This window comes from Calidris pugnax, unplaced genomic scaffold (genome assembly GCF_001431845.1).
Source record: "Calidris pugnax isolate Ruff unplaced genomic scaffold, ASM143184v1 scaffold42, whole genome shotgun sequence".
NCBI lineage: Eukaryota > Metazoa > Chordata > Aves > Charadriiformes > Scolopacidae > Calidris > Calidris pugnax.
Window position 1 is genome coordinate 15,970,013 of NW_015090920.1, and position 25,310 is coordinate 15,995,322.

At 38.8% G+C, this 25,310-nt stretch overlaps 2 long non-coding RNA genes across 2 annotated transcripts in view; both read right to left on the minus strand.

The window, feature by feature from the left end:
- LOC106892590 overlaps positions 1 to 1,714 on the minus strand; it is a 19,149-nt gene extending 17,435 nt beyond the window's left edge. Inside the window, exon 1 of the long non-coding RNA XR_001412889.1 lies at positions 1,533 to 1,714. This is a non-coding gene — a long non-coding RNA (uncharacterized LOC106892590). The remainder of the gene's footprint in view (positions 1 to 1,532) is intronic.
- A 13,611-nt stretch (positions 1,715 to 15,325) lies between these two features.
- On the minus strand, positions 15,326 to 23,059 carry LOC106892593. The gene is made up of 5 exons (XR_001412892.1): positions 22,907 to 23,059; positions 17,786 to 18,054; positions 15,998 to 16,084; positions 15,677 to 15,833; positions 15,326 to 15,447 (listed from the first exon to the last, which is right to left on the minus strand). It is a non-coding gene; the product is annotated as an uncharacterized LOC106892593 (long non-coding RNA).
- Positions 23,060 to 25,310: the final 2,251 nt, after the last annotated feature.

Here is a 25,310-nt window from a genome sequence, read left to right on the forward strand (position 1 = left end):
AAAAAAAAAAAAAAAAAAAAAAAGGAGATACATCTGTATCATCTCCTGTTTCTTCTCCCATCTCATTTCTGTTTTCTTTGCAGTGACCTGATGAGAGATCATTAGCCTGAAAACTTCATAGTCAGGATTACAATGGGAAGGAATTACTGGGTAACCTCAGCAGAAACTGCTTAGTTTTTTTCTTTGCAGTGACACCAAACAAAGAATTCATTTTTGGACTCATGGTAAATTAGAAAGAAAAGAGCACAAGACCATGACTGGAAAATGAGCACATGAAAAAATAGGGATTTCTTCTTCCACAAAAAAAAATCTGCAAACAATAGAAACAGAAATCTATAGATGTAGTTTCTCTGAAAAAGAGAAACTATACCTGAGAAAGAACAGAACCAAATCTAAAAGAGGACCATGCATTTCCTGTGCTTACTTAAAGAAGGAAGGAATGAAGCAGAGAACTTTGGCTAATGGCAAGTGAAGTACAAGTAAATGGTTGAGGGTAAGTGATCAAACACTGCGATGGGAAAAGCTGCATACTTTTCCCTTTAAGTCTAGAGATTAATTTTTCCTTCTTGCGGTAAACTTGTTCACTGGACAAGTATTTCTCCTCTAATAAAAATTAATACATGCTAAATCTCCAGTGAGTGCAATGAAACATCATATATTACAATTGCCACCCCCAAATCAATAATGTCACTGAAACCAAACTTCAACATTTTATATTAATGCAATTTAAATAAGCAATCAACAGCATATGGTAATGCTAAATCCAGGAGATGAGTCATCACATAAAAATGATTTTTTTTTACACAAGGGAAAGATTAAGAATATCTTTGGTGACAGAACCATGAGAATAACTTAACTAGCAAGTTTAAACAAAGCCCAAATACATTTGAAATGGACAGCTGAACAAGATAAGGCCAGCGAGTGATTCAGAGGACTGTGTACGGGCAAATACTCCAAAATGGGGATACTGTGAAAGAACCAACGGCACAGTAACCGTATCGCCCCTTTATATACAGGTCTGAGTATGAGGTGTTTGCAGAAGTTTGTGGGGACTGCAGGCTATAGCTGCAGAAGTGTTTTTGGCACAGCCCCAAATGTTTCCTTTCCAATTAGGTACGATGAACCATTAAAGAAGATCTGCAGCAAGTCGCTTGCCTAAGCAGGGGATGAGGATAGGACCAGGATGTGACTTTTTCCCCTTATATTTCTTTTTGCTTTGAGAAGAGTTGCTGTGGCTACCAAAATGATAAAGAAAAAAAGATCCTAATGGGCAAAAAGCCTGGAGCTCATGAATTACAGAGAATTACATTGACTTTCCCAGCCATTAGATAATGATGATCAGACTGAGGTGGGGGGAAGCTGAAAGGAAACTCCCTGTTGCTATCAACCTATCAAAACAGCAAAGATGGCAGCACCACTAGGAGAAAAAAATACTGAATTGTTGCCAAATTTTGATACTGAAATTTCATACAAAAACTCCAACAACAACAAACCCACTCAAACCCAACAAATAGTAGGAAGCAGTGTTTTACCTGTTTCCCAGGTTTCAGTGCTCTGGGAGCAGATCCCTTCTTTTGTCTTCTCCTGTTTGTGCACCAGAGACTCTCAGGTTTGGTCCATTGCTCCCCTCTTCTCACCAGGACTGTTCCTGTCCCACCTGTGCCCAACGTTAGGTCAACGTAATATGCCTGAGCATCTGTCCCTTATCCCCTTGAATTTTTATATCAGCTTCAAATAGAAAAGATTTTAACATAAATATTATGCAACACGTACAAGCAAATGAGTAATAGGACATCCTTAATGAAAGCAATCAACCGTACATCAGAAACCTCAATAGACATTTATGTGATGCATATGCCAGAGAAGGATTTTCATATAGGGGACACGAAAAAGAGAAAAATACGATTCATCATCATTAGTAAGCATTTTTACAGATTTTTACAGCAGCTGTGAGGGGGGGCGAGTAGAGGGAGAAGAAAAAAGCCCAAACAGAAAGCCATTAATGAAGGGTAAGAACCATCAGCTCCAGACATACTGAAAGATTTGATATGAAGGAAGTGTTGCTTGCTTCCCTTACATCATACCACCACAGCCATATGTTTTGCATTTTTTTTCTCCTGTCACAGTACAACATTATCATAACCAGGCTTTGATAATACAAAGAGCACATAATGAACAAGTCCTTACTTCTGCAGATTTTGTACCATTGAGGTTTTGAAGAATATTCACGTATTGCTTCCATGTCTTTTCTTTTATCCTGACAACTCTTCAGTAGAGACAATTCAAACTGCTCTGGGTTGGCCAAGAAAGTACTCTCTGTGATCATTTAACATAGAATCTGTTAATGAGTAACAGTGCAAATATGATAGGTAACTTATGAGAGTCTACGGTATGCTATTCTTAATATTTTTTTTTCCTAGATTTTTAAATAAAGCACTAGCTATAACATCAAAACATATGACAAACAATCAGAATATTAGCAAGTTCTACTAAGAGCAAGCTAGAAACCTTACTGCTATGAGGAATCAACAGCTGCTCCTCAATACTGAGGCAGGGTGCCAGAGCGTGGGGCAAACCATACATATTTGGGCTTCACAGCTAGCCAAGTCAGCTTGCTGCGTGGAGGAAATAGAAAACTAAGGCATCTCCTGTGCTGGTTCTGCAGGCATAGAAAACAGACCAAAGTCCCCATTTTGATAGTCTCCATCAATTTTCTCCTGAAGAAGTAAATACTGGTGGTCTGAGAGACTTGACATAAAGATGAGAAGAAAGGCCTTTCCCTTTTCTGTGAAATTTTTAAATTGCACGGTTCCTCTTCATCTTGCGTAATAATCTTTATACATCCTGGACAGCCTAAACCAGTCCCTTCATACTGCCTATGCATCAAAACAGTGTGACCTGAGCGTGGGTAGTGCTGCTGCTTCCCTGCGTCCCCCTTCCAAAATGTTCAGTTCTCAGATAGATAAATGATATAAAAAAAAAAAATCCAATTCCTGATCTAGTTATAATCAGTATAATCCCACAGAAATATTCCCAAAGCTTTTATACCAATGCTTGAGTTCAAGGTGGAAAGACTTAAGAAAATCCACTGTCTTCAGATGCTAAAACCTACACTATTTGATAAATAGGGATTTAGTTCCAATTAACAGGTTCAGAAGCAGGATGATTAAAGAAGAGAAAGCTCAGAGAATAATCAGTGCTAATTATACTAATGCTGCTAGTGTAATTATTCAGTTTCGCAACCTGCAAAATTGAGATAAAGAGCCATAAGATTTAGAGATGAAAAATCACTACACAGAAACTGTGGATGGTCATTATCCAAAATAACACATGACCACCAGTTGCTCTTGGGGATGGTTTGTCTTTTGTCCCCTTTCTCTGGGCTGCTAGAGGGACAAAGCTGCTCTGCTCTCCCATGCTCTTTAGCCCATGGCTGGGAGAATGGCCACAGAAGCCTCTGCAACGTCAGCCACAGGTGGTCTTGCCCTGTTCTCTCCCATTTTTCTCCTACTGAGAATATCTCCTACTTGGCCATATCTCTGTCTCATGGCCAGAAAATTGAGGGAGGTGATTCTGCTCCTCTACTGTGCTCTCTTGAGACCCCCCTGCAGTGCTGCCTCCACCTCTAGGGTCCCCAACATAAGAAGGACATGGACCTGTTGGAGTGAGTCCAGAGGAAGCTACAAAGATGATCCGAGGGCTGGAGCCCCTCTGTTGTGAGGACAGGCTGAGAGAGTTGGGGTTGTTCACCCTGGAGAAGAAAAGGCTCCAGAGACGGTATTGCAGCCTTTCAGTGCTTAAAGGGGACTCATATGAAAGATGAGGACAGACTGTTTAGTAGGGCCTGTAGCAATAGGACAAGGGGTAATGGTTTTAAACTAAAAGAGGGGAGTTTTAGACTAGATATGAAGAAGAATTTTTTTACAATGAGGGTGGCAAGTCACTGGCCCAGATTGCCCAGAGAAGTCGTGAATGCTCCATCCCTGGAAACATTCAAGGTCAGGTTGGACATGGCTCTGAGCAAACTGATCTAGGTGAAGATGTCCTTGCTCATTGCAAGAGGTTGGACAAGATGACCTTTAATGGTCCCTTCCAACCCAAACTATTTCTCTCTTTAAATTAAAGAGATTCTCTCTTTAATCTCAAAGCCAAGAAGTGGGTTCTTGGCTACACAGTGAGATTTGTCTCTCTATGTCTTCTCTTTTTTTAATTTATTCCTAACAAAACTGCCTGTCTATCATCTATTTTATACTGTTCTTTCTCCAGCTACAGAGGATATCATGCTTCAGGAAAATTCAGATTATCCCCAAAAGTAATTTCGATTTCCTAGTTTCACATTCAGATCACTATGAGCTGGCCTACCAGAAAAAGTCAGAAGACAGAGAAAGCAGAAAGTCTTGCATCAGTCCATAACACACCACAGAGATACTATAAGTATCCCAGACACTTAAAATATCTGCAGTGACCTAAAAGGAAATATATTAACCTAATATAGGCGTTCATACTGTTATACACTCAAAGAACTTATGTGACAGACTGTTGTTTTTTATGAAGCTATTTTTCAAGAGCATATAAAGTTCTCTCTCACGATGCACTAATAAAATAAACTATAAAAATAATTTTACAGCGACATGAAAACTATAAATCATAAGGACAGAAATTCATGGACTTATCTTTGTCTAATGCCTTGTCCTTGGGTCCTCCTGTTATGCTTATATGGCAAATACTCTCAAATAATCTGTGATTTTACATACTAGCTATAAAGTGATGTTTGGCATAATGGATGAGTAAATAAAAATTGTTCATCTCTATTGTGTTTCAACATTAGTTTTATGTTGTCCTGGCCCCGTAAGTTTAGGAGTATCCTCAGCATTAGTTCAAAGTAGTTTTTGTGATTTAATTTTATATTTATGTCTTTACTCAGCTGCAAGAAATTTTTCCAATAAATAAAGAGAGTGGCTATGAATCTTATATTACAGCTTTAAATTCTTGCAACAGGCTACATTTTTAGTGATGCAAAGGCTGGCGCTCATGGGCTCTTTCACGATAAATATATCAATGTCTGTCTGAACCCCCTGGTGGAAATATGGCTTCAATTTTTTTCTTAAAAACATGGATCAATCATTGTTGCCCTTGCCTATTCTTTTCTGTCAAACGCTTCAAATGTGTTGGAGTATCTGTAAAAAGTTTGAGAAGCACTTTGGGTACATGTCTTCCAATCCTATTGTAAAACATTTAACTTCAGCGCGGCTCTTGCTTGCTTTCTTTGAGATATACAAGGAGCTGATCCACGGTTAAAAATGATTAATGATAATCCAACAAATTCAACAGACTTTGTAAAGTAATGTAAGGGCCATTCTTGCCTGCAAAACAGCTCCCTTTGTCATTGGGATCTAGGTTATATGTTCTGTATCCCTGGAAGGAAGCATCAATGTCCTACCCCTAGATACAGGGGAGATAAGACCTATAGGTTTACACATTAAATAGGTTATTTTTCCATTTAAGTTGATGGTAAATTTGTGCTTGGGACTACAGTGCCATTAAGAACATTTTGCAGAATAATTTGAGAAACTTTCTACTTTACTGCACTGGCTAGAAATATTTTTTCTGTGCTTAGTGAATTTATTCAGGTTTTTTTTGTTAGGTGACTAACTCTTACTTTAAAAAAAAAGCAATTCCAGAGCAAGGAGACCTGGAAAGCCAGTAAGAATTAAACACTTAATTCTTTAATGTGGCATTTGGGTCTTGCCTGCTAGTTATGAAGGAGAGCCAACATCGTTTCTGATGTCTGTCTCTTACCAAAGTTAGATCAACCCTCACAGGTGGATTACAACGTAACTCTCTTAAAACTCAAGAAGTTTGTGACTCACTGAAAGGAAATTGCAAAGGAGAGACAGACAGGAGTGTGCTTCCCCTCATGTTACTTTAGCTTTTTTGTCAGTGACACACTCGCGTCTACCTGAAATGTAACGTGTGGAAATGGCTTTGATCCTTTTCTCTCTAATGATGTGTTCAGTTAGCAACCTTGTCATGAAAATGTGACACTACTGCCTTGTTAATGGTCACCTTATGTACGAGGTATTCTTTGAATGAAAGCATCAAAGATGTTCCTTAAACTACTTTACGGGAAAGTCTCTATTTTATGGCCATGTACACTAAAAAATTGCAATATTTCTAGTTATAGCACTGCATAGCTGAAGCCAGCACAATATAACCCACCAGCGATTGCCTGGACAGCCTCAAAGATCCCAGAAACTGACAAAATCTATTTGCAAAGCAATATCATCAATATTTGCTCTGACAAGTAAAAGCTGCCTTATTCTCAAGGAAAACCCAGGCTGATTTATTAATGAAATTTCTTTAGACTTATTAAAAAAAAAGCCCCCACAACATTGTGAATAGGAACTGAACCCCTCTGTCACAACATGATCAAAAAAAGCCTGTCTGCACTGCAAACATGGCATCTTCTGAATGAGAACCCCCCCAAGGCTAGCTCCACATCTTGTGGAGCCTGAGTAGATGAATGTGCTGGTGGCATAGGAGAAATACACCCTCCAGGAGCAAGGACCACGTGCCTATGCCTGCCAGGGCCATGAAAGCTGATGGCCTCACACACAATCTGCCAACCAGCCATCGGGTGAGGCAACAGACTGTACGGCTACATTGGAGACGAGTCTTTTTGAGGTAAAGGTGACAAATTATCATTGAATAATTCTACTGAAATCAGTGGATTTCCATCTCAATGTAAGCATGTGTATGAGTGTGCATATGCATCAGACCTACCTGAACTTATGGTCATGTAAAAAGTCCTTCTCAATCACGCCACATGGAGTTTCATCAAAAGAAGTTTGTATGAGGCTCAAGCTAATAAATAGCACGGCTTACAAAGAGAGGACACGCTGCTTCCTACAAATAAGAAATTATGTCTTAAATGAGTTGTCTATGATACACTACAATGAAGCAATTCATGTAAGGAAGACTATAATCCTCAAAAGTAATTTGTTTGTGATGGACAGAAATGAGTAAATTTTTAAAAAGTTTAAAAACATTAAAAAAGAGCCCTGACAGAAAGCACAAGAGCTCCTGGTAAGGCTATACCACACTTGAGTCCAAAGGAGTAGGGGGTGGGGAAGTGCTGGGCAGTGATTTCCACTGGCTTTTTTAATGTTTTCTCCAATATTCGACAGGCGAAGCTGACACTGACCCAGGTGCCTGGTTCAGCAAAAAAGCAGGAGCTATTACCCTGTCAGACCCTACAGAAACGTCCCTTTCCCATTTGCTCCCAAGGCATGGGCTCCAGCCACAGTCAAGGATCTGTGTCTAGCAACACAAAAGCAATTGTGACTTTTCTTGGGCAGCATTGCATGGGACCAGAGTGGTCACTCACCTTACTGCGTGGGGACTCTTTCTGGTTTCTAAGTGTGCCCCTTGTGTGTCCTTGTCCTTGCAGCAAACGCAACTATTTCAGGAACCCCCATCACTCCTCCTGCCCCAGTGGCAGAAGGAAACACTGATGTAGAACATCATAAAGTGCCATCAGCAAGTTGTAGAGGGCAAATACAAGCTCTACAGCACCTGGAGCCTCTGCAGGTTTTCAACACGCCAGCAGAGGTGAAGTTTGGGAAAGGAAACACTTTTGGTAGCTTGCCAGCCTTGTACAGCCCAGGCTGCCTCAATTCATGCTGCAGTGACAGATGCTAGCATCTATCACAAGTGATTGGCATTTTCTAATCTCAAAACATGCCACAGGTGGCTGTGATCATCAGCTAATGGGACAGCAAGAGCCCCATCTGCAGCCTTTCATGGCCTTCCATCCCTGGCCATCAGCAAGGCTGGCTCAGGGTGCAGCCAGGCTCCCCAGCAGCTCCATGTGCGATGATGGAGCAGCTCCATGTGCGATGATGGAGCAGCTCCATGTGCAGAGATGACAGGGCAGCTCGTGCCGCTTGTGAGCAGCTGGTACAGGAGTACGCAGGGACAATTGGCTGGACAGACAAATCAGACCTTTGTACCCGGCGATTGGGCTGTTGCTGATGGGATGTTTGCTGCAACAAAACCGTGAAGAAATCACAAGGGCGTTAATGGATTTTTACTATAGTTTTGTTTTACCCAGCGTCAGTCTTAAAATACTGATAAAGCATTAATTAAGTGTAGCACAACGGGAAAAATATAACGTAAGCATAGAAGTACTCTGAATTCTAGTTCCAGACTATTCATGGCCAGAAATATTAATTAAACAATTCAGATTAGCAAAAAGCATACTAAAAGTCATAGTCTGGGGGCGGGGTGTTTTATGAACGGTAAAAAAAATAAATTAATGGCATAAACTTCTTGCTATGAACTGCTTGCCTGCTCCTAGCTGCTAACTAGCAGATGTTCACATCTGAACCCGCTGTTTTGCACATATTGCCCTTATCCAGTGAGCTAATAATATAAATGAACAACCACAATACAGTAATCTATAGCTGAAATATTAGTTAATTAGTTGCTACCCAAAGCATTATGTGGCAATAAGTATAGCCAGAGAAGTAAGATAGCTTTGGAAATACAGACAGGTATGTCTTATTTTGTGCAAAACAGAAAATGAATACTTGATAACTAAAATTTAAAACATGATAAATTTTATGTACTGCACTGTAAATGTCTGTACCTTTGATAATACAAAAATGAAAGATAATATCACTTATTAATCCACATCATATGTCTATTCTTGTAGGCAGGCTGTTCTCATATGGAGCCTCAAAATCACTACCCTGCCCACTACCACTACCCGGACTGGATACCGCAGCTACAGGAGAGCAGGGCTACACAAAAGACAGCATCAGAACTCTTTTTGAAAATAAACATGATTTTGAATGCTGAAGAAAGGAAAGGAAGTAATTGAATGTCTATTTGCAAATGGTCTCAGAGAAAAAATGCAGATATGCCAGTGGCATATGATGTTAATGCATAAATACGAATGCCAGTGTGTAGATACAAAGAAAAATTACTGTTGATATCCCCAAGTAGCTACAATTCCGTGAGATGTCTGTATTGAGATGTGAGCAACAGCCAGGTGAGATGACAGGCACTGGCAGATGAAGCACACAAATCTCAGGTGCTGGCTCTGACCTGCTGGTTTGTGGCCACGAGCCCTTGCTGGGAAAGGTCCAACATGCAGCTGCCATGGTTACAGCTCGTCCTCTCCCCTCAAGATGACTTCTTCTCTTCTGTGTGAGGTACAGTTATGGGAAATGCACAGACAGGATACAAAATGAGTCTTTTCTCCCCTGAATCTATGCCCTTGAGTACAAAGCAAAGCAAGCTTATGCAGACACCCGATGGTACTGCTGCCTCCTGGACAGGACTGAGTAAAGCTCATTTTAGCACGAAAACATCTCCATTCAAAGGATCAAATCATAAAAGTAAATTTGCTATGCATGTAATGCTTAAATAACTCACATTCCTTCCAGAAGTGGCTTTTGTGGATGGTCACTTTGCACAGATTTTCCAAGTGTCTTTTGCAGCATCTAAGGCAACTGCTCTCAATTGGAATGCTGGCAACACTCGTTCGTATAAATGGGTCAACCCCCTCCCCCTGCCAGGAACAAACATGCACCTTCCCACATAAAAACTCATTTCTTACCAGACAAAATTAACATACATCTTAAAAGCAAACAGTGTAGTGATATACACACAAAGTTTTAATTAGAAGAAAGTTGTCATGAATAACATAATGACTAATTACATTACTAAAACTATAAGAAATAGAAAATAGATGCCAGTTTATGTACTTGTTGACTTAAAATCTGTCCTCAGTTAGACCTATATGGAGCACAGCTGCTGTAAGGGTCCAATGAGGGCAGATTTTAGATCACATAAATTTAGATGTTTTCCTCTTAGCAACTTAATAATCATCAAATTATATAACAAATCTGTAAACCAATTACCAAATGTCAGAAGGTGCCCTGATTAAAATACACACATCCCCTGGAACGTGCCATATTCACAAATTAGCCATGTGTTATTTATAGCTCCTCAAGGCACAATAATGAAGAAAGTGGTAATGAAATCTGAAAGCCTGAATATCTCCCTTATGTTTGAAAGCAAATCCCATGAGACCCATCTGTAGTCCAAACTGGGGGAAAAAATATCTTTTCTAAAACAAATAAAAAACCTACAAACACACTCCTCCCTTCTTAGTTTCATATTTGACGTTTCATTTTTAAAATGATTTAAGCTGCAGATTAAAATCCCACCATCCACTTTGCTCCCACACATTCGTTTTATCAAAATGATTCTTTGAAATTCCTTCTTAATTTTTATTCTCCAACACCACAAAGTGCAACCCAAATGCCTAAAAAAAAAAGGACAGATTCCTCTTTATGGGTGCAATTTGCACTTGCAAAACCCAAGTTCCATGGTATACCTCATTCTGTCAGCGTGCGGCTTGGCTTCCTTCCCCATCCAGCTGCTCTGCTGCCCCCAGCCCTTCATGGACAGACCAAGGACACCTTTGCACCAGTTCTGTCCCGGCAAGGCTGAACTCATATGCACACCAATTCCTGCTGCCAGTTGCAGCAGTGATATCAGTCAGGGTGTTAACTCAAAACTCTGGTCACTTCAACCCTCCTCCGAGGCACTGAAATCCCACTGGCATGGAGCTCTGCTTCCATCACCATAGATGGGGTGGCTGGTAGGGTCTTACTGACCCCACCAGGGCCTTAATAAGGCCTACTTACACCTACCCTGCAAAACACTTGCTTCCCTCTTCAGGAAGAAACATCTGGTTCAATGCACACTTTTCAACATCCGTATGTAATATTTGTAAGGCCTTTGTTATGTTATCTCTGCCTCTCTCACTTCCCGCTCTCCCCAACACTGACTTTTGACTCTGTTTTTGTCCTATATTTTCTCTGTTCATTATTGATCAGAACTGCTATTCTGCTTCCCATGTAAACTTTTCTTCTTAAAAAACATGTATTAACATTCTTTTTTCTTCTTTACTTATAGTCATATATACATGTCCTATACCATATGCAGAAAAGCCTTTTTGAAATGTATGGTAATTACTGCACTAAAATATTTTACACTCATCCAGTTTGATGCAGTCAACCTGTAGCATTGTAAGACGATTAATTCATCATGTTGTAACATGAGTGCATAAGCACAAAACAAGGATAAATGAAGGAGACTACCTCTTTTTTTGGCACGTGAACCAATCCCCAGGATCGCATGGTGGTCTGCCTGTTTTTAATGGCGGATGCAAACACCGCAGAACTGCCAAAAACATTTGAAGGTACACGAGAATATTTAAATATATCTCTAACACTTTATTGAGAAAATAATTAGTATCGCTATCTTTAAACCCCCCAACTCTCTAACTTCCTCCTCCTAGGCTCCCAGGAGTTTCCACAAGAACAAACCCCCATCCATGCCCCCACCTATAATCCAACAACAAAACGAACAGAGCCTCCCCCCTGAAACTCTGCTTTTCTTGTCTCTATCCTCCTTCTCCTTTTGACTGACTTTTTCTTTCTTTCTATCTGCCTCTCTCCCCCTTTGCATTCATTAGCTACTTTCTGGGGTTGTTAGAGAACCTTTTTCAGGCAGTTGAAAAGCTCTCGGAGATATCTGAAGGGGTGAAAAATCATACTAGAAGCAAGGAGTTGCATCTTTATATTACTTTTGCAGACCTGACTCTTTGCCAGAGGGTTAGCAGATGGGCGTGTGTTGCCAGAACATGTTCTGAATTTAAACAAAATTACATTGGCTCTTGCGGGGCTGCTGCAGCAGCACAGTGACCTCAGGAGCCATTTTTACCTACGCATTGTGTCAAAAGGTGAACTGTGTTAAGGTTTAATTTACTTGATTTAAAACTTCTCTGTCTGTAAGAGATGTGTACGATAGAAACAGGCCTAAAAAACAATAAAATTAAAATAGTCCGCATCTTCCTTAACCTCCTCTCTTTTCACCTGTTCTTAAGGATTCTGGCTTTTGAAGAGCTCCAAGATACACTTTTCTGAAGTATTTCTAATTAATACAAACCTCAGACCTTTGATTTTGAAGACAAATGCGTAGCTGCAAACAGCAAAATAAGAAAAAGCAACCTGCAAAATATTTCTGCATCTGTTGGCTTCAACCACAAATACAAAGCAGGAGACTTTCATGGGAAAAAGTCTCCAGAATATGGTTCCTACTGAGAAGCAGTAGCTAAGCAAAAATCTTTGGGTTTGGGTTTTTAGAGATTCATAGATATTTTAAACTAAAACAGACCTTAAGCCACTCCATTTTGGGCTGGGTAGTGTACAACTTGTGGGTGCTTTAAGCCTGTGATTACTGTCCCTTATGGATGGATGGTGTTTTAGCAGAACCAACCACGCAGCAATCACATTGACAGACTTGTAGTCAACGGGAGGGGGTTGCTTAGGTCAGATATGGGTTTGGTACAGGGGGTTTCTGTCATGGGGGAGACCTCTTAGGGCTGTCTCTCCACCTGTTGCTAATAAAGGACTTTTTTTGCTTGGTTTCAGAGCTGCTGGATTTTGCATTCTCCCTCTGAGAGACCTCTGTGCAAGCTAATGGACTGCCTTGTCGAAAAGAGTTGTGTTTCCTGCATTTCACTGCCTGCCCCCCAGGCTGATTTCCTTTCGTGACTTAAGAGCTGACAGTGCAATCTGCACACATTTGTTGGCATTGAGCTTTCACGCTGAAACCTGTGACCGGCTCTATCAGCTTCTGGAAGAGAGTGATGTCCTGCCACAGCACTTGAATAAACCTTACAAATTTTATTTTCAGCAAGGGATAGGGGAATCTTTCCAAAGAGGATCCCGCTTTCCAGGAAATCCCTTCATGCCTTTTCTGGCCAGTGGTGCCATTGCACCAATGTACTATATCCTGATGGCTCGCTCTGTGCTGCATGTGACCGTGCCCCAAAGGGCTCTGCTTCCATCAAGGCGGCCTGCAAACTTCTCCCCCAAGAATAGCCATCAAGTCATCAATATGAGGACAATAATACATCAAGAAATGTAGTCAGGGACCTATTCTGGGCTTCAAACTGCCTTTGGCATCATTCAACATCGTGCTGTTGGTAGAGACAGCAAGTCTCTCTTTATATTGAGAGGTCAGAGTTCAAGTATCTTCAAATTTAAAATTATCATCGTAAAACCATGCCTTTACTATTTTGTTCATTCCAGAATGTAATTACCTTTTTTTTCCCAGGACTGAATGGAGATGCTAGGTGGTAAAGATTGTCTTTTGTTAGCAGAGGCAGACTCTATAAGATATTGTGTTGGTAATTTTGCAGTTATCTTGGCTTCCTTAATATCATTTAGCTATTTCTTTTCTTTATGGGTGCCTTATTCTCCTTCATTCTGTTTCACTTTGAACCTCCATTGATGTTGAGGATTTAATGCATTTTTTATCATACTGTGCAAAATGCTGATGAAATCTTTGTGCACTCTCTCTGGTGACAGAAAAAGGTTATTATTATCGTCCCTTTTGTATTGTATCTCCAGAAATCTATGCACATGCTTTGTAGCCACCCACTTTGCACAGAAGCATGAAGAAATAAATTTTTTTTATTCACTGCAAAAGCACTTTTAAAAAGATGTTTCTTTATAATTGTCCTTTTTAAAATTTGTGCATGCTTAATGCGTTGCTTTTTAAAGGGATTTGAATGATTTGCTCCAATTATACATACCTTACTGCTTCTTAGCTCAAAGGTGAAACCATCTGGGGTGAAATCAAAAAGCTTATATTAGGTTTGAATGTGGAAGGAAAAGAATTTCATTCACTGAGGGCAGTGATGAAAGAGCCCCATCTGCAGTCTGTACCTGTCAGCCAATTACTCCATTTTTGGCATTTTCAAGGATTCTAAACCCACACAGACTTTTTTTTTTTAATCCCAATCCACCCAATTCTCGATCTGTAAAGGTAGAGAAGAAAGAGTGAGCTCCCTTTTCCCCCCCTCTAGACAGTTTCCATACTTCTATTAATTCAAACTTCTTTCTAACTGCTATCTTGATGTCTCAACAATCTTCTGCGAGGAACAGTAACTGTCTAAATAAAATGGGGATTAACTAAAACTATTCAGAAATATTTTTATGTAAGTACCTGGTTGATTCCGTGTGTTCCAGCCGGCCAGCCATGCAGCTGTTCCCGATTTACACACAAATAGCAGCTGGATAATAAGATGTAGTTGTGATATCCCTACAATGCCCATATGCTCACTTTGAAAAGCTGGAGAGAATTCTGCTTTTGAAACAGAATTAAATGAAAATTATTAAATAAAACAGCAGAAGACTAGAGACGCTGTCTAGTGAGTCTATTTGCTTATAATTCTCAGTAGTCCTACAAACACACTTTGCAGTCAGGACACACAGGATTTGAATAATTTTCTGCTGTTACATTTTCCCTGCCGCTAGAGGTAACATAATAGATGATTTTCAATAAACAAATCTGCTCTTTTCTCTCAAGGTTTGTGTCCACTCTGAATGCATTTGTGACATCAAATTTTCATTGGGGAAATGAAAAATAGCCAGCAACCCACATTCCTGAAAACCCGAGAAGCCAAGCTGGCCATCTTTTTGAAACACTATACAAGTTTAAGAAAAACTAAAAATCACCGTTGTGTTCTTAAGACATCCAGTACATATGGGGAAGTGAGTGAAAGTGGACTTTTGTACTGAGACTGCCTCAAGCTACCATTTTTCTGAGCATGGTTTTATCAATTTTGTGCCAAGCCCTTCCTCCTGAGGAAGTTCTCAGGTCAAAATTTAGAAGGTGACTGATAAAACGCAGGAGGTCAACATGAAGCAAAACATTTGCAAAAAGAGCCTATGGAAGAAGCCTTTTGTAAAATAAGAAGGACGCCTGGCCTGTATTAGATTCTCTTTTTTTTTTCCCTCTTTAATTCTCTTTTATTTAGACAATAATTTCTATTCCCCTTCTTTTAATCAATGCAAGATGCAAACTCTGTGTTTGGATGTGGGTAGGGTGAAGTGTAATTGTGCATTAGATCTGCTGAGGCTGGGATGCACACCTGTAGTGAGAAAAACTCATGCTTTTATAAATTGCACACAATACTACTTTCAAAAAACTCATGATGGGTAAAACTCCCATCACCAGTCCTGTCCACTGCTGTGTTAGTCCTGCCCTTGGAAATAGACCTCTGAACACATAGCTATGACATGAATTAAATAGGGTTTTCATTTTTACATAAGACCTCAACAATGCAGCGAGAAATTTGTCATATTCAGTATGAGCGTTTGGAAAAAAACTCCTTCTTGAGTCCATTACCTTTGCTTTTTCAGATGCTTTTAGATTATGTGTCTGAAAAGAGCAACACTTCCTTCCAGCTGCAGCCCAAAAGAACAACAAAATCATTTCTGAAGAAAAAATGTATCTATACAGGTTCTTCAATACCTTTTTATTCTGTGTATTCTTCCTTTCAGGCAGTAACACCACCTGTAAGTGAAGCAAGTAGAAATTATCTCTTCTGCAGTTAAAACCCACCTCATCCATCAAAACCATTTTGTCACTTGTTCATATATCGTATACTGTTAGTTTTAATAGTTGGGTAATATTGCAGTGTCTGGATATTACAAAAAATTGTATTTTAAAATGCAGGCAGTGATAAAAGACAGTAATAACACTAGGAAATACTTTTAAGGAAACCTGTTCCCTGTAAAATTACCTTGACTTCATGTGTTATTACGGTCTCAGCAGAAATTAGCTCCAACACCAATGGAAAAGGACTTGGCATCCCAATTCTTGAAATAAGATCACTAGACAGGACTGTCACTTTCACTTCAATTGAATGACAGGAGAACATCCCATATAGGAGAATCACCCTGGAAAAAGTAAACTAACAATTAGTAAAATATTAGCTATAACAGCTGCAGTTACTATTTCTATTAAAGATTATCGATATTCCTATTAAGGATGAGTTGGGAGACAAATCAGGATCTAATGTTTAATTATATTTAGACCTAGATATACAGGCAAAAATGCTTACTCAACAGGAACATTTCCTTAACTCCACTGGAACCAGGATTTCGCAGGGAATGTCCAAATTTTCAGGATATCGACTGCAGGCACATCACTAGAAATAACATTAATGATTTTCAGTGCAGTTTAAAAATAATTAGAGGCCGAACAATTGTCCAAGTTAAATGGTCGTACTAAGAAAAGACAGAAAATTCATGCAAGGTTGTATAACCTGAGGGGAGAAAAAGAAAACAGGAATAAAGACTAAATCAAATTCACAATTAAAACCATTGTGAAACTGGACATTTTGCAAAGGTCTTGATTGAAACCCATGTGAAAGTTAATTGTTTAGACTCAGATAATCTTCAGCACTCAAATAAGAAACAAGGAGAAAACAGACATGCAAAAACAGAACTTGGAAAAAAAATGCTAGAGAAAACCATAAGACATAAAAGAAACAATATAAATAGCTCTAGAAAACAGTATAAATTGCTTCGTTCCCACAGATTCAACAATGCAGGTTCTCATTATAATTTCAACACTGTATTTCTTTTTTTATAAACAACATATCAGTAAGATTTACCAATATTGTTTCAATATGCTGGAAGTTTAATTATCTGTTCTTTGACATCTGGTATTTTTCTAATTCTTTACTTTTAATAGAAAGCAATAGAAATATGTACTGAAGACTTCATTTTAGCATGGCTGATTTGAAGGCTAATTAGCACGTTCATATCTGTCAAAAAATTCAATGTCTTTTGTATTCCTATTTCTGGGTTCTTTTGTGGTCAGTTTAATTAAATTTGTTCATAAAGTACTTGAAAAGGGAGGAGAAAAAACTCAAAACATTTAATAGCTTAGGTTGCGTTTTTGAAAGGCAATGATTAGTTCATGTCCATTAAACTAAAGGAGGATTCAGCCGAGTAATTTTTGGAGGTTTTCTAATATTATCCTTAAAATTTTAGCATGCCTTTTATTAAGAATAGTCTGGAAAGAACAAGAAGCAGTCATGATCCAAACTGGCCTTCTCTCTTCTTCTCCCACAAAGGAAGAAGCAAAAAAAAACCAAAACAACAACTTATTGAGATGCTGAATAAGAGGAGTTCACAATTTAAAAGGCTGCTGACAACCTCTTACAGCGGGTGTTCTGTTTCAGCAGCTATGATTTCAAGAGTGAACAAAGTGGGTCATAAACGCTACTGATAGCCAAAAATTAGGAGATGAAGAACACTTCAGAATGTTTAAGTGTGGTAGGTATGATTACAGCAATCAAAATTGCTACCCCGTTTCAATGCAGTTTATCTTGAACAGCAAGGTTAAAAAAAAAAAAAGGAAAAAAAAAAAAAAAGTATATGATACTAAATTGTGCAGTATGCATAAACGTTAGAAATGGTCCTGACAGAAGTCTACACACTACATGGACAGCTGACACAAAAGGCAACATGGTATTTGTCTTGTTTTGTACTTTCAACCAAAAAGATTTCTGCTGCCTTTTCAGAAGAACTTTGTGTCTTATCTTACTGTCTGAAGTAATCCTTTGCTGGTTGGTGCTGTGGACTGACTTGTTTCTCACAAAATATTTTCGCCAAAAAATGAAAAAAAATCTCCATTCTTAATTATAATGCTGGGGTGTTTGCAAGGATGTTTCTATATGTAATTCACTGGCCTGCAATCACTATATAATGACTATATATAATGGTATATATTATCACATATGACCAGTAAAATAGCATAGTAATGTTTGTCATGTGACCTGAATTTGGTCCCATGACCATGAATACAGTCTCTAGAGAATGAACCTCACCCAGGTACGTACTGTGTAAGTTGTAGTTTTTCTTCTTCTATTGAGCTATTTTTGACCACTTGGGATGTTTTCTCCATTCCTCACATCGACTTCCTGAGCAGTTTGAGAGCAGATGTTTGTGCTCTTGATCCTTGTCAGGCATTTGCTCCACAGTCTGAGGCCATGGCTGGTACCAAGGGCTCCAGGTGAAGCTGGCAGTAAACACTACCATCTCTTTCCTCTTCTCTCTCACTGAAGATGCAACATTTCCAAGGATCATTGCATAAACCTCACTACCTTCCCTACAAAGTGCAAAACAACTCCATAAATACACAGTGACACAAACATTAAAAACTCCAATCGAGCCATCCACAACAAGATGTCCTCTTTAAGCAAAGGACAAGAGAATAAACATCAGATGACAAATGTTAGGTCTTTCTCATCTTAAACCAGTATAACTTCATGCTGCCACCAAACATGAATCCTCTCTTCTTTCTGTCAGCTGAATCGGCAAGCTCATCCCAATTCATCAGGGAGCTGCTAATGGACAAAGAAGTAGTTCAACAATATATAAAGCATGATATACTAAAGAAAACAAGCAAAAGCCACAAAGGAAAAAAACACCTTAGTACTTAAAGTAGTACCTAATGCAGATTAAAAAGGCAAAAAGACAAAATTAACTTCATGTGGTTTTAATCCTAATACTTAGGGTTGAGTTGAGCATGATGTCCACATGCCTTGTTCACTATCCTGTAAGCTGAAAGGATACAGAACAAAAATAAAGTCTTACAGCAAATAATTAAGATAAAAACTACAGACCTAGAAGTTGCAATGGAAAAATAAAAATTAAACAAAAAACAGTCCCGTGTGGTTAGGAAGCAACTAAACATTCTCAACTTCTTCCAGGAATGGAAGGTAAACCAGCACAGGCATGTGAAGCTCTCAACTGAAGATCTGTACTCCAAGTACAAAAGTTAATTGGCAGCTAGCTTCTTTGCAATAGATTTAAAGATTTTAAAACCCAAAGGGATCAGCGTGATCGACAGATTTGACCTTCCGTATAACAGAGGCCAGAAAATGTCATGCAGTAATTCTTACATCAAATCTAAAAACTTTTAGGCTAAAGTAGAATATATATTCAACTAAGGTATCCAGACCCAGCTTTCAAGATTTAAAGAGATGGAGTGTTTCTTGCCAGCCCTTTAAAAATCGATCTACCTGTCCTTACTGCTAAGAGGGTTTACCTAATATCCAGTTTCAATAGCTTTTTCTTCAACAGAGTTTGCCACAGCTATTCACACCCAGATTTCTATTACACTCTTCATTTTCTTTAAACAGCAAACCATAAAGTTTGTGTTCAAAAGTGAAATAAATAATACGATCAAATTAAATTTTACAAAAAAGAGCTACTCAACAGTAGCAGTAACTGTAACCAGTCATACAGTTTCATGGTGCTTCTGATTGCTGCTGTCTGGGAGAATCAATGGTAAATTTTTTCATTAAAATATTCATTAAGCTTAGAGTACATTAGCAATTGCTTTAATCATCTTTCATACAATACCCATCATTGCCATTATTTGTGTTCTCCTCTGCTCAGACAGTTTCAGGGACATATTGTCATTTGTTTATAACCCAGTATCCATTGGAGTCAAAGGGAAAATATTTATTAGGTGAGCAAGCAGCGCAGCAGGTGGGCTTACCAAACACCTTGGACAATCCAAATTCCCTGCACAACACACTCAAATCCCATATAAATTGTAGTAAGAATAGAATTGCTTTCTACTGGCTTTGCCCGTACAGGGGACCTACAGAGCTTTTTAGCAACTGCTCTGAAGTCACGGAGCTGGTATCTAAAGCGTGCACAAGATCTCAACACCGTGTGGGTGCTCTCAGTGCCCACAGGATTGCCCATGATGCTGGAAAACTCCTGGTTTTATTTTGTGGTTTTTTTTTTTAAAACAAGGGAGCTTCCAAGGAAGTCCCTTGCTGCCTGTTCCTTGTACAGTGGGATGTCCTGTTTCTTGCCAGGCTGATGAGCTCCTGTGCCCCTGCAATAATCTTGTCATGTTATCAACAGCAGAGAGAGGATCAAAATCCTGCCCTTGTGTCATCAGAAATCAGGATTTACTGAAAGTTTAGGAGCTTATATTTTCAAAAGCTTGTGTGTGGGACTTATTCATAGGATTTACTACAAATGCAAAGCAAAAGCAGTGGGGTTTCTTTAAAGTCCAAGCAAGCACTCCCATCTAGCAAACTACTTACAAAGCAAGTAAAATAATTGCAATAATTTCCACAATAACAATAATAATCTTTGTCAAGTGGAAATTTCTTATGATAATACCATGAGCAAACATCAACCCATCCCCCTACTCCCACCCTTTCCAAAGAAGAAGAATAATTTTAGTCTCATATATATGATTGTATTAGACAGTTCTTTGCAGCCTTTTTATTGATTAAAAGGCACGCAGCTGCTGACATGTTTTGCAGAGCATACAGACAGAATGCCTGCATCTATGACTGCTAAAATGGAAACCTCTCCACGTGCAGCTCAGAAAGACATGCTTAATTTTTTTTTCTTTTTTTGAAAGAGAAACTGATTTTTTTTTTTATCATAATAGCAAAATAACAAAGCCTAAATTCCCTAGAAACTCTGAGGTTAAATATTTCAGGAAGAAGTCTGTATCCATTAGCAATACTGTATAATGCTGGATTGGATTGATGAAAGGGAAAACTTATTTTTTCATTTGAAAGATAACATAGTTGTTAAAAGCACACCAGGTGCATGAATTCAAGAATATTTATTTACCTAAACACGTGTTTTTAAACTATCCATAGTGAAAAGCAATGATTGGTAAATTCAAGCTGTTTATGTCAGGTCTCTGACATGAGTGTAGTTCTTGAACTAACTACTCTCCAGCATTCGTAAGCCATCACTTATCTTTACATCACTATAAACTGATAACTAGCAAAATACACTGCCTTAATTTAATGGGAAAAATCCTGTTTCTCATCTGCTGGAACAAACTCAATGTCCTAGAGATGTACCAGAAGCAAAGAGGATCTAAGACAGGGGTAAGAAGGAAAAATCACTCTCCTTTGAACAGGCGCTGTCTGGCAAACTGGTAGTCCCCAAACGGGTGCTGGAAAGTTTCTTCTCCGCTGGATTTTGCCAGGAAAAAGACACACGTGCACTTTTGTACCACCATCCAGAAACTATTTCTTACCTGAAAACGTTGCGTCACTAAATTTCCTTCAGGTGCTGTAAGACTCCTTCCTGGTGTACCGTTCTAAGTGCCAGCATGTCTTTGGACATATTCATTATTTCTGAGATGAGGGCCTTCAAATCAATGTAATATGCTGTTGTGTTGAACTTCAGACAGTTTGAATGCATTTTATTAATAAATAGGAACCAATAAACCAAACTTTTACTCTGCTGTCCCACCAACAGCAGTAATTGCAATAAACAGCCTTTTAGCTCAAGCCAACAATGAACCTTGAGTCCTTAAAGCATAAGAATTACAAGCATAAGAAAACAACCATCCAGGACTAGAGGCCTATTAGAGGATTTATTTTAAGAGATGTGTTTGTTAAGAATAGATTTTTCTTTCTGTTCACATATAATTTATAACATTCTGATGTATTTCCTTCACAAAATAATTAAGACTAACAATATGGGACTGGTAAAGTGCTTATTCTGACATCCTTCTATTATTTCTCCTTTTTCCAGAGTTTTCCCCTGATCTTCAGAGAGGTGTATTACTCCTACACTGCATTATACAGTACAGATAAAATACTGAAAAATAACTGATGTGTTTTAAGGTAGGCAGCTGGTGAATTTATGGAAACTCAAGGAGCTAGACCAGTACCTGAAATTAAGCAGGTAGCAATAGATGAAATGTAGTGATAGGACAAGGGGTAATGGTTTTAAACTGAAAGAGAGGAAAATTCAGATTAGATATTAGGAAGAAATTCTTTCCTGTGCGGGTGGTGAGGCACTGGCACAGGTTGCCCACAGAATCTGTGGATGCCCCATCCCTGGAGGTGTTCAAGGCCAGGCTGGATGGGGCTTTGAGCAACCTGGTCTGGTGGGAGGTGTCCCTGCCCATGGCAGGGGGGTTGGAACTTGATGGTCTTTAAGGTCCCTTCCAACTCAAACCATTCTATGATTCTATGATAAACGGATCTTTTTCCTTGCTGAAAGCTGATGTGTCGTGAGCTATATTCCTCTCTGTCAGACATGACAGCCTATACATAGAAAATTCAAGATAAATTCTATTTAATAGAATCATAAGCCTAGGAGATATTATAAAAATAATTAAATGAATGTAGCAACCTTTCAGGGAATCATCAGTCCCTCCATGCAGACCACCAGCTGGCACCATCACATCCCACCTCGTGGATCTGCCCAAGATGGCACAGAGCTGCGCTCACATTTCCCACACCCCCCAGGAAAGAGCAAGCATGTCCTGATGGAAGTGTCTCCTTTGTGCGGTTAACATGGAGAGATAGCACCTTCCATCTGCACCACCAACAGCTCTGGCCTTGTGGTTCACTGTGCTTCCACAGATTTTCTCTTCTTTCTTTCCCTTCTCATTCTTTGCCTTGCTTGGGCACTGTTTTTATAACATACACTTTTATGGTACGATCAATATTATTTTTCCTCCCTCACTTACTCCCTTCCTTTGTCAGTACTTTCCAGTACAGTTTTCTTGCCCACATATGTAACCACATTGCTGAATCTTTGTTTTCTTCTAATAAAGCTATCTTGCCAAAATTCAGTTTATGTGAGATCTCTGTCTAACTGGAGCTGTCTCTCTAAACCTGGCAAGTGGTTTATTTCCCTCGTTATTTTCTCAATTCACACTGGAATTTTCAGAAAGCAGAGAAATGTAGTAATAGAAATTCCTGCTATGTTTCCTTTTCCCCAAAACATTACATTTGGCCTTTTCAATATGCTCTTTGTCAATGAAACAGCAACCAAAAAACTGTTTAATTTCTCTATTAACTTGCTTTTTCCCTCCTCCATGTGAAAGGATGCAGTACGCAGTATATTTGCTAGTTTTCAGACTTCCTCTCTAAAGGCAAAAGCCTTCAGGCTCGGTGTAAATCTGGATCTAGCAAGAAACCAAGGCTGAAATTCTCCAGGAACATTACCTGTGCCACTGCTTCTGCTGCTGGGCTCAGACAAAGCCATTCTCTTTTCCTGCTATTGCTTTTGAGGTCTCCCCTTGGTTTTCTTCTCCTCCGCAGGTTGCCCTCGTAGGACACCGGAGGCTTCTGCACATGACTCTATTCCTTGTTCAAAGATAGAGGTGTGTGACTTTCCCTGCCAGACAAACAAAAAAGTCAATGGTTCAGCCATGATAAGGAATAAAAGCGTAAATGGGCACGCAACTTTTTGGAGTGAAACCCCCAAGTCTTCTCTCGTTATACCCTTTATCATTTCTACCATTTTTTTCACCATTTTCACCCCATCTCACCAGCAGGCTGAAAAGTCCACTTTTCCAAGCTGTCTTAACTGAAAACATTACACACTGAATAAAGAAGTGGAGGAGAAATCTTTCAAAATACCACCTAACTTCCTTTCCTCATTGGAAAACAGGAGCAGTGCAGGTGTGCCTTTGCAAGGCAACCTACATTTTAGAAATTCCAATATTTATTTTCTTCTGCAGGATAGCAAGAGCTTCTCAGGGAGCACAGTAACCCCTGTGCAAGTAGCATTTGCGGTACAGCTCTCTGCCTTTTTGTAATTACAGTGTTTTGGGAAGGTCACTGTTAAAAGCTAACTTTAAGTCTATCACAAAGTTTCCCAGAGATGCAGACCAAGCATAGCAAGTAGTGATGTTTTTAATTTTATGCTTTAGGAATTTCTACAGGTTTAGCAGTTTTAATACTGACGTTAAGCTGTTCTTTTTTTTTTTTTTTTTTTTTCGAAATAGCACCATTTACTGCTTTGTTGCTTTTTGTTATTCATTTATCAGTGTGGAATGTGTCTCTGTGCCTTTGGGGGCTGAGGTGAAGGCAGGCCCTTTGAACAGGGTGGAAATGCACGATAGGCTTTGTCTTGTCTTTTTTTTTTTTTTTTTTTTTTTTTTAGCTGTGAAAACATCTTTAAATCTCCTGAATATGCACCATTTGACCTACTGAGCTCAATAATTTAATGGTGTTAAGTCCTCAAATATGAAGTCAAGAGATTAAGTGTCAATGGCATGTAGGCAACAAGCTGACATAAATCCTAAAGAATTTAGCTTTAAAAAAACCTTAATTCCGTCTTTACTTCAATTTTCTTTCAGGGCTCTCTGAAAGATCTCTTTTGAACCTTTCCACATCTTTATACAGCTCTTTAAGCTGTGTCAGCAGGAAGAAGAGTAGCTTGCAAATATAGCAATGAAATTATAAGCAAACATGTGAAAACACAGTGTAGGAACATTTCCTAAAATGGACTTTTTAGAAAATCAATAAATGTTCACTGAGGTAGATCACTCAGCATCATCAGTGAAAGATTTTTACTAAACTAACTATAACAAAAGAATCAAACCTAACACCCAACAATGACAGCAGTTATATTCATTACAAAACCATAGAACTTCTTTAAAGGACACAGCATTTCATGAACAGCTGTGCAACTTCATGTCTCAGCTCTACCTTTATGCAGTTCCACCTTTGTAGACTCAAAATAAATTTAAAATAAAATCTAATCCTTAGAAATTCAGGGGATTTTTGTTTTACCCAGACTATGAGTGGCATCATGGGTGTTTGATTATCCTATAAACACCCTCAAAGTTGCATAACCACTGGGAGTTCCTGCAGGTTCTCACAACTGTAGATCTGGAGGATGCTGTGGTTTGAAAATGTTACTTTGTGTATCATTTCATAGCAAACATCTAACCTTCCACATTATCTTAACTTGAGGTGGAAAAACCAATGAATAAATATTTTATTAATTATTTTAATCATGGTGTTACACTGAGCCTTGAGGAAATCTTTTTTCACTGATTTCAGCAGCAGCAGAATGGGACCACATATCAGTGTTTTTAATGAAGTTGAGAAATACTGACTGCAATTTTTCAAGTAAAGAATTGAGGTCTCCCTTTACAAACAAGTATTACAGATTAGTCTTCTTTCTTTCTGAGGCATACAGCTTTTTACAATGAAACTTAATGAAGTAGGCTCTAAGGTATTTCCTGTTACATATTTCAATAAAAGAAAATATAAGCCACTAAAGTTGCTCATGTAAGCATTCAGGATTTTAGGAATTACTTAAACAATGAATGCATGAATTTATTAACCTACTTGGAGAATTAAAATGTGCCACTACATGATTAATCAAAACCAGCAGTCATTTCAGGTTTGAAGGATTGATTTTATACATGCAGCTGAAACATAATTAAAACAATATGCAATTGTGTTTTGCCTTTAGAAAATTTGACCAGACTCCTAGACCATTAGAACACCTTTGCAACAGCTTTTTTTTTTGGTACCTTCATATGTCAGTTACCTCTTGGTAATGGCACAGACTCAGGAAGATTAGATTCTAGTACTTAGCCTCAAGTAAAGG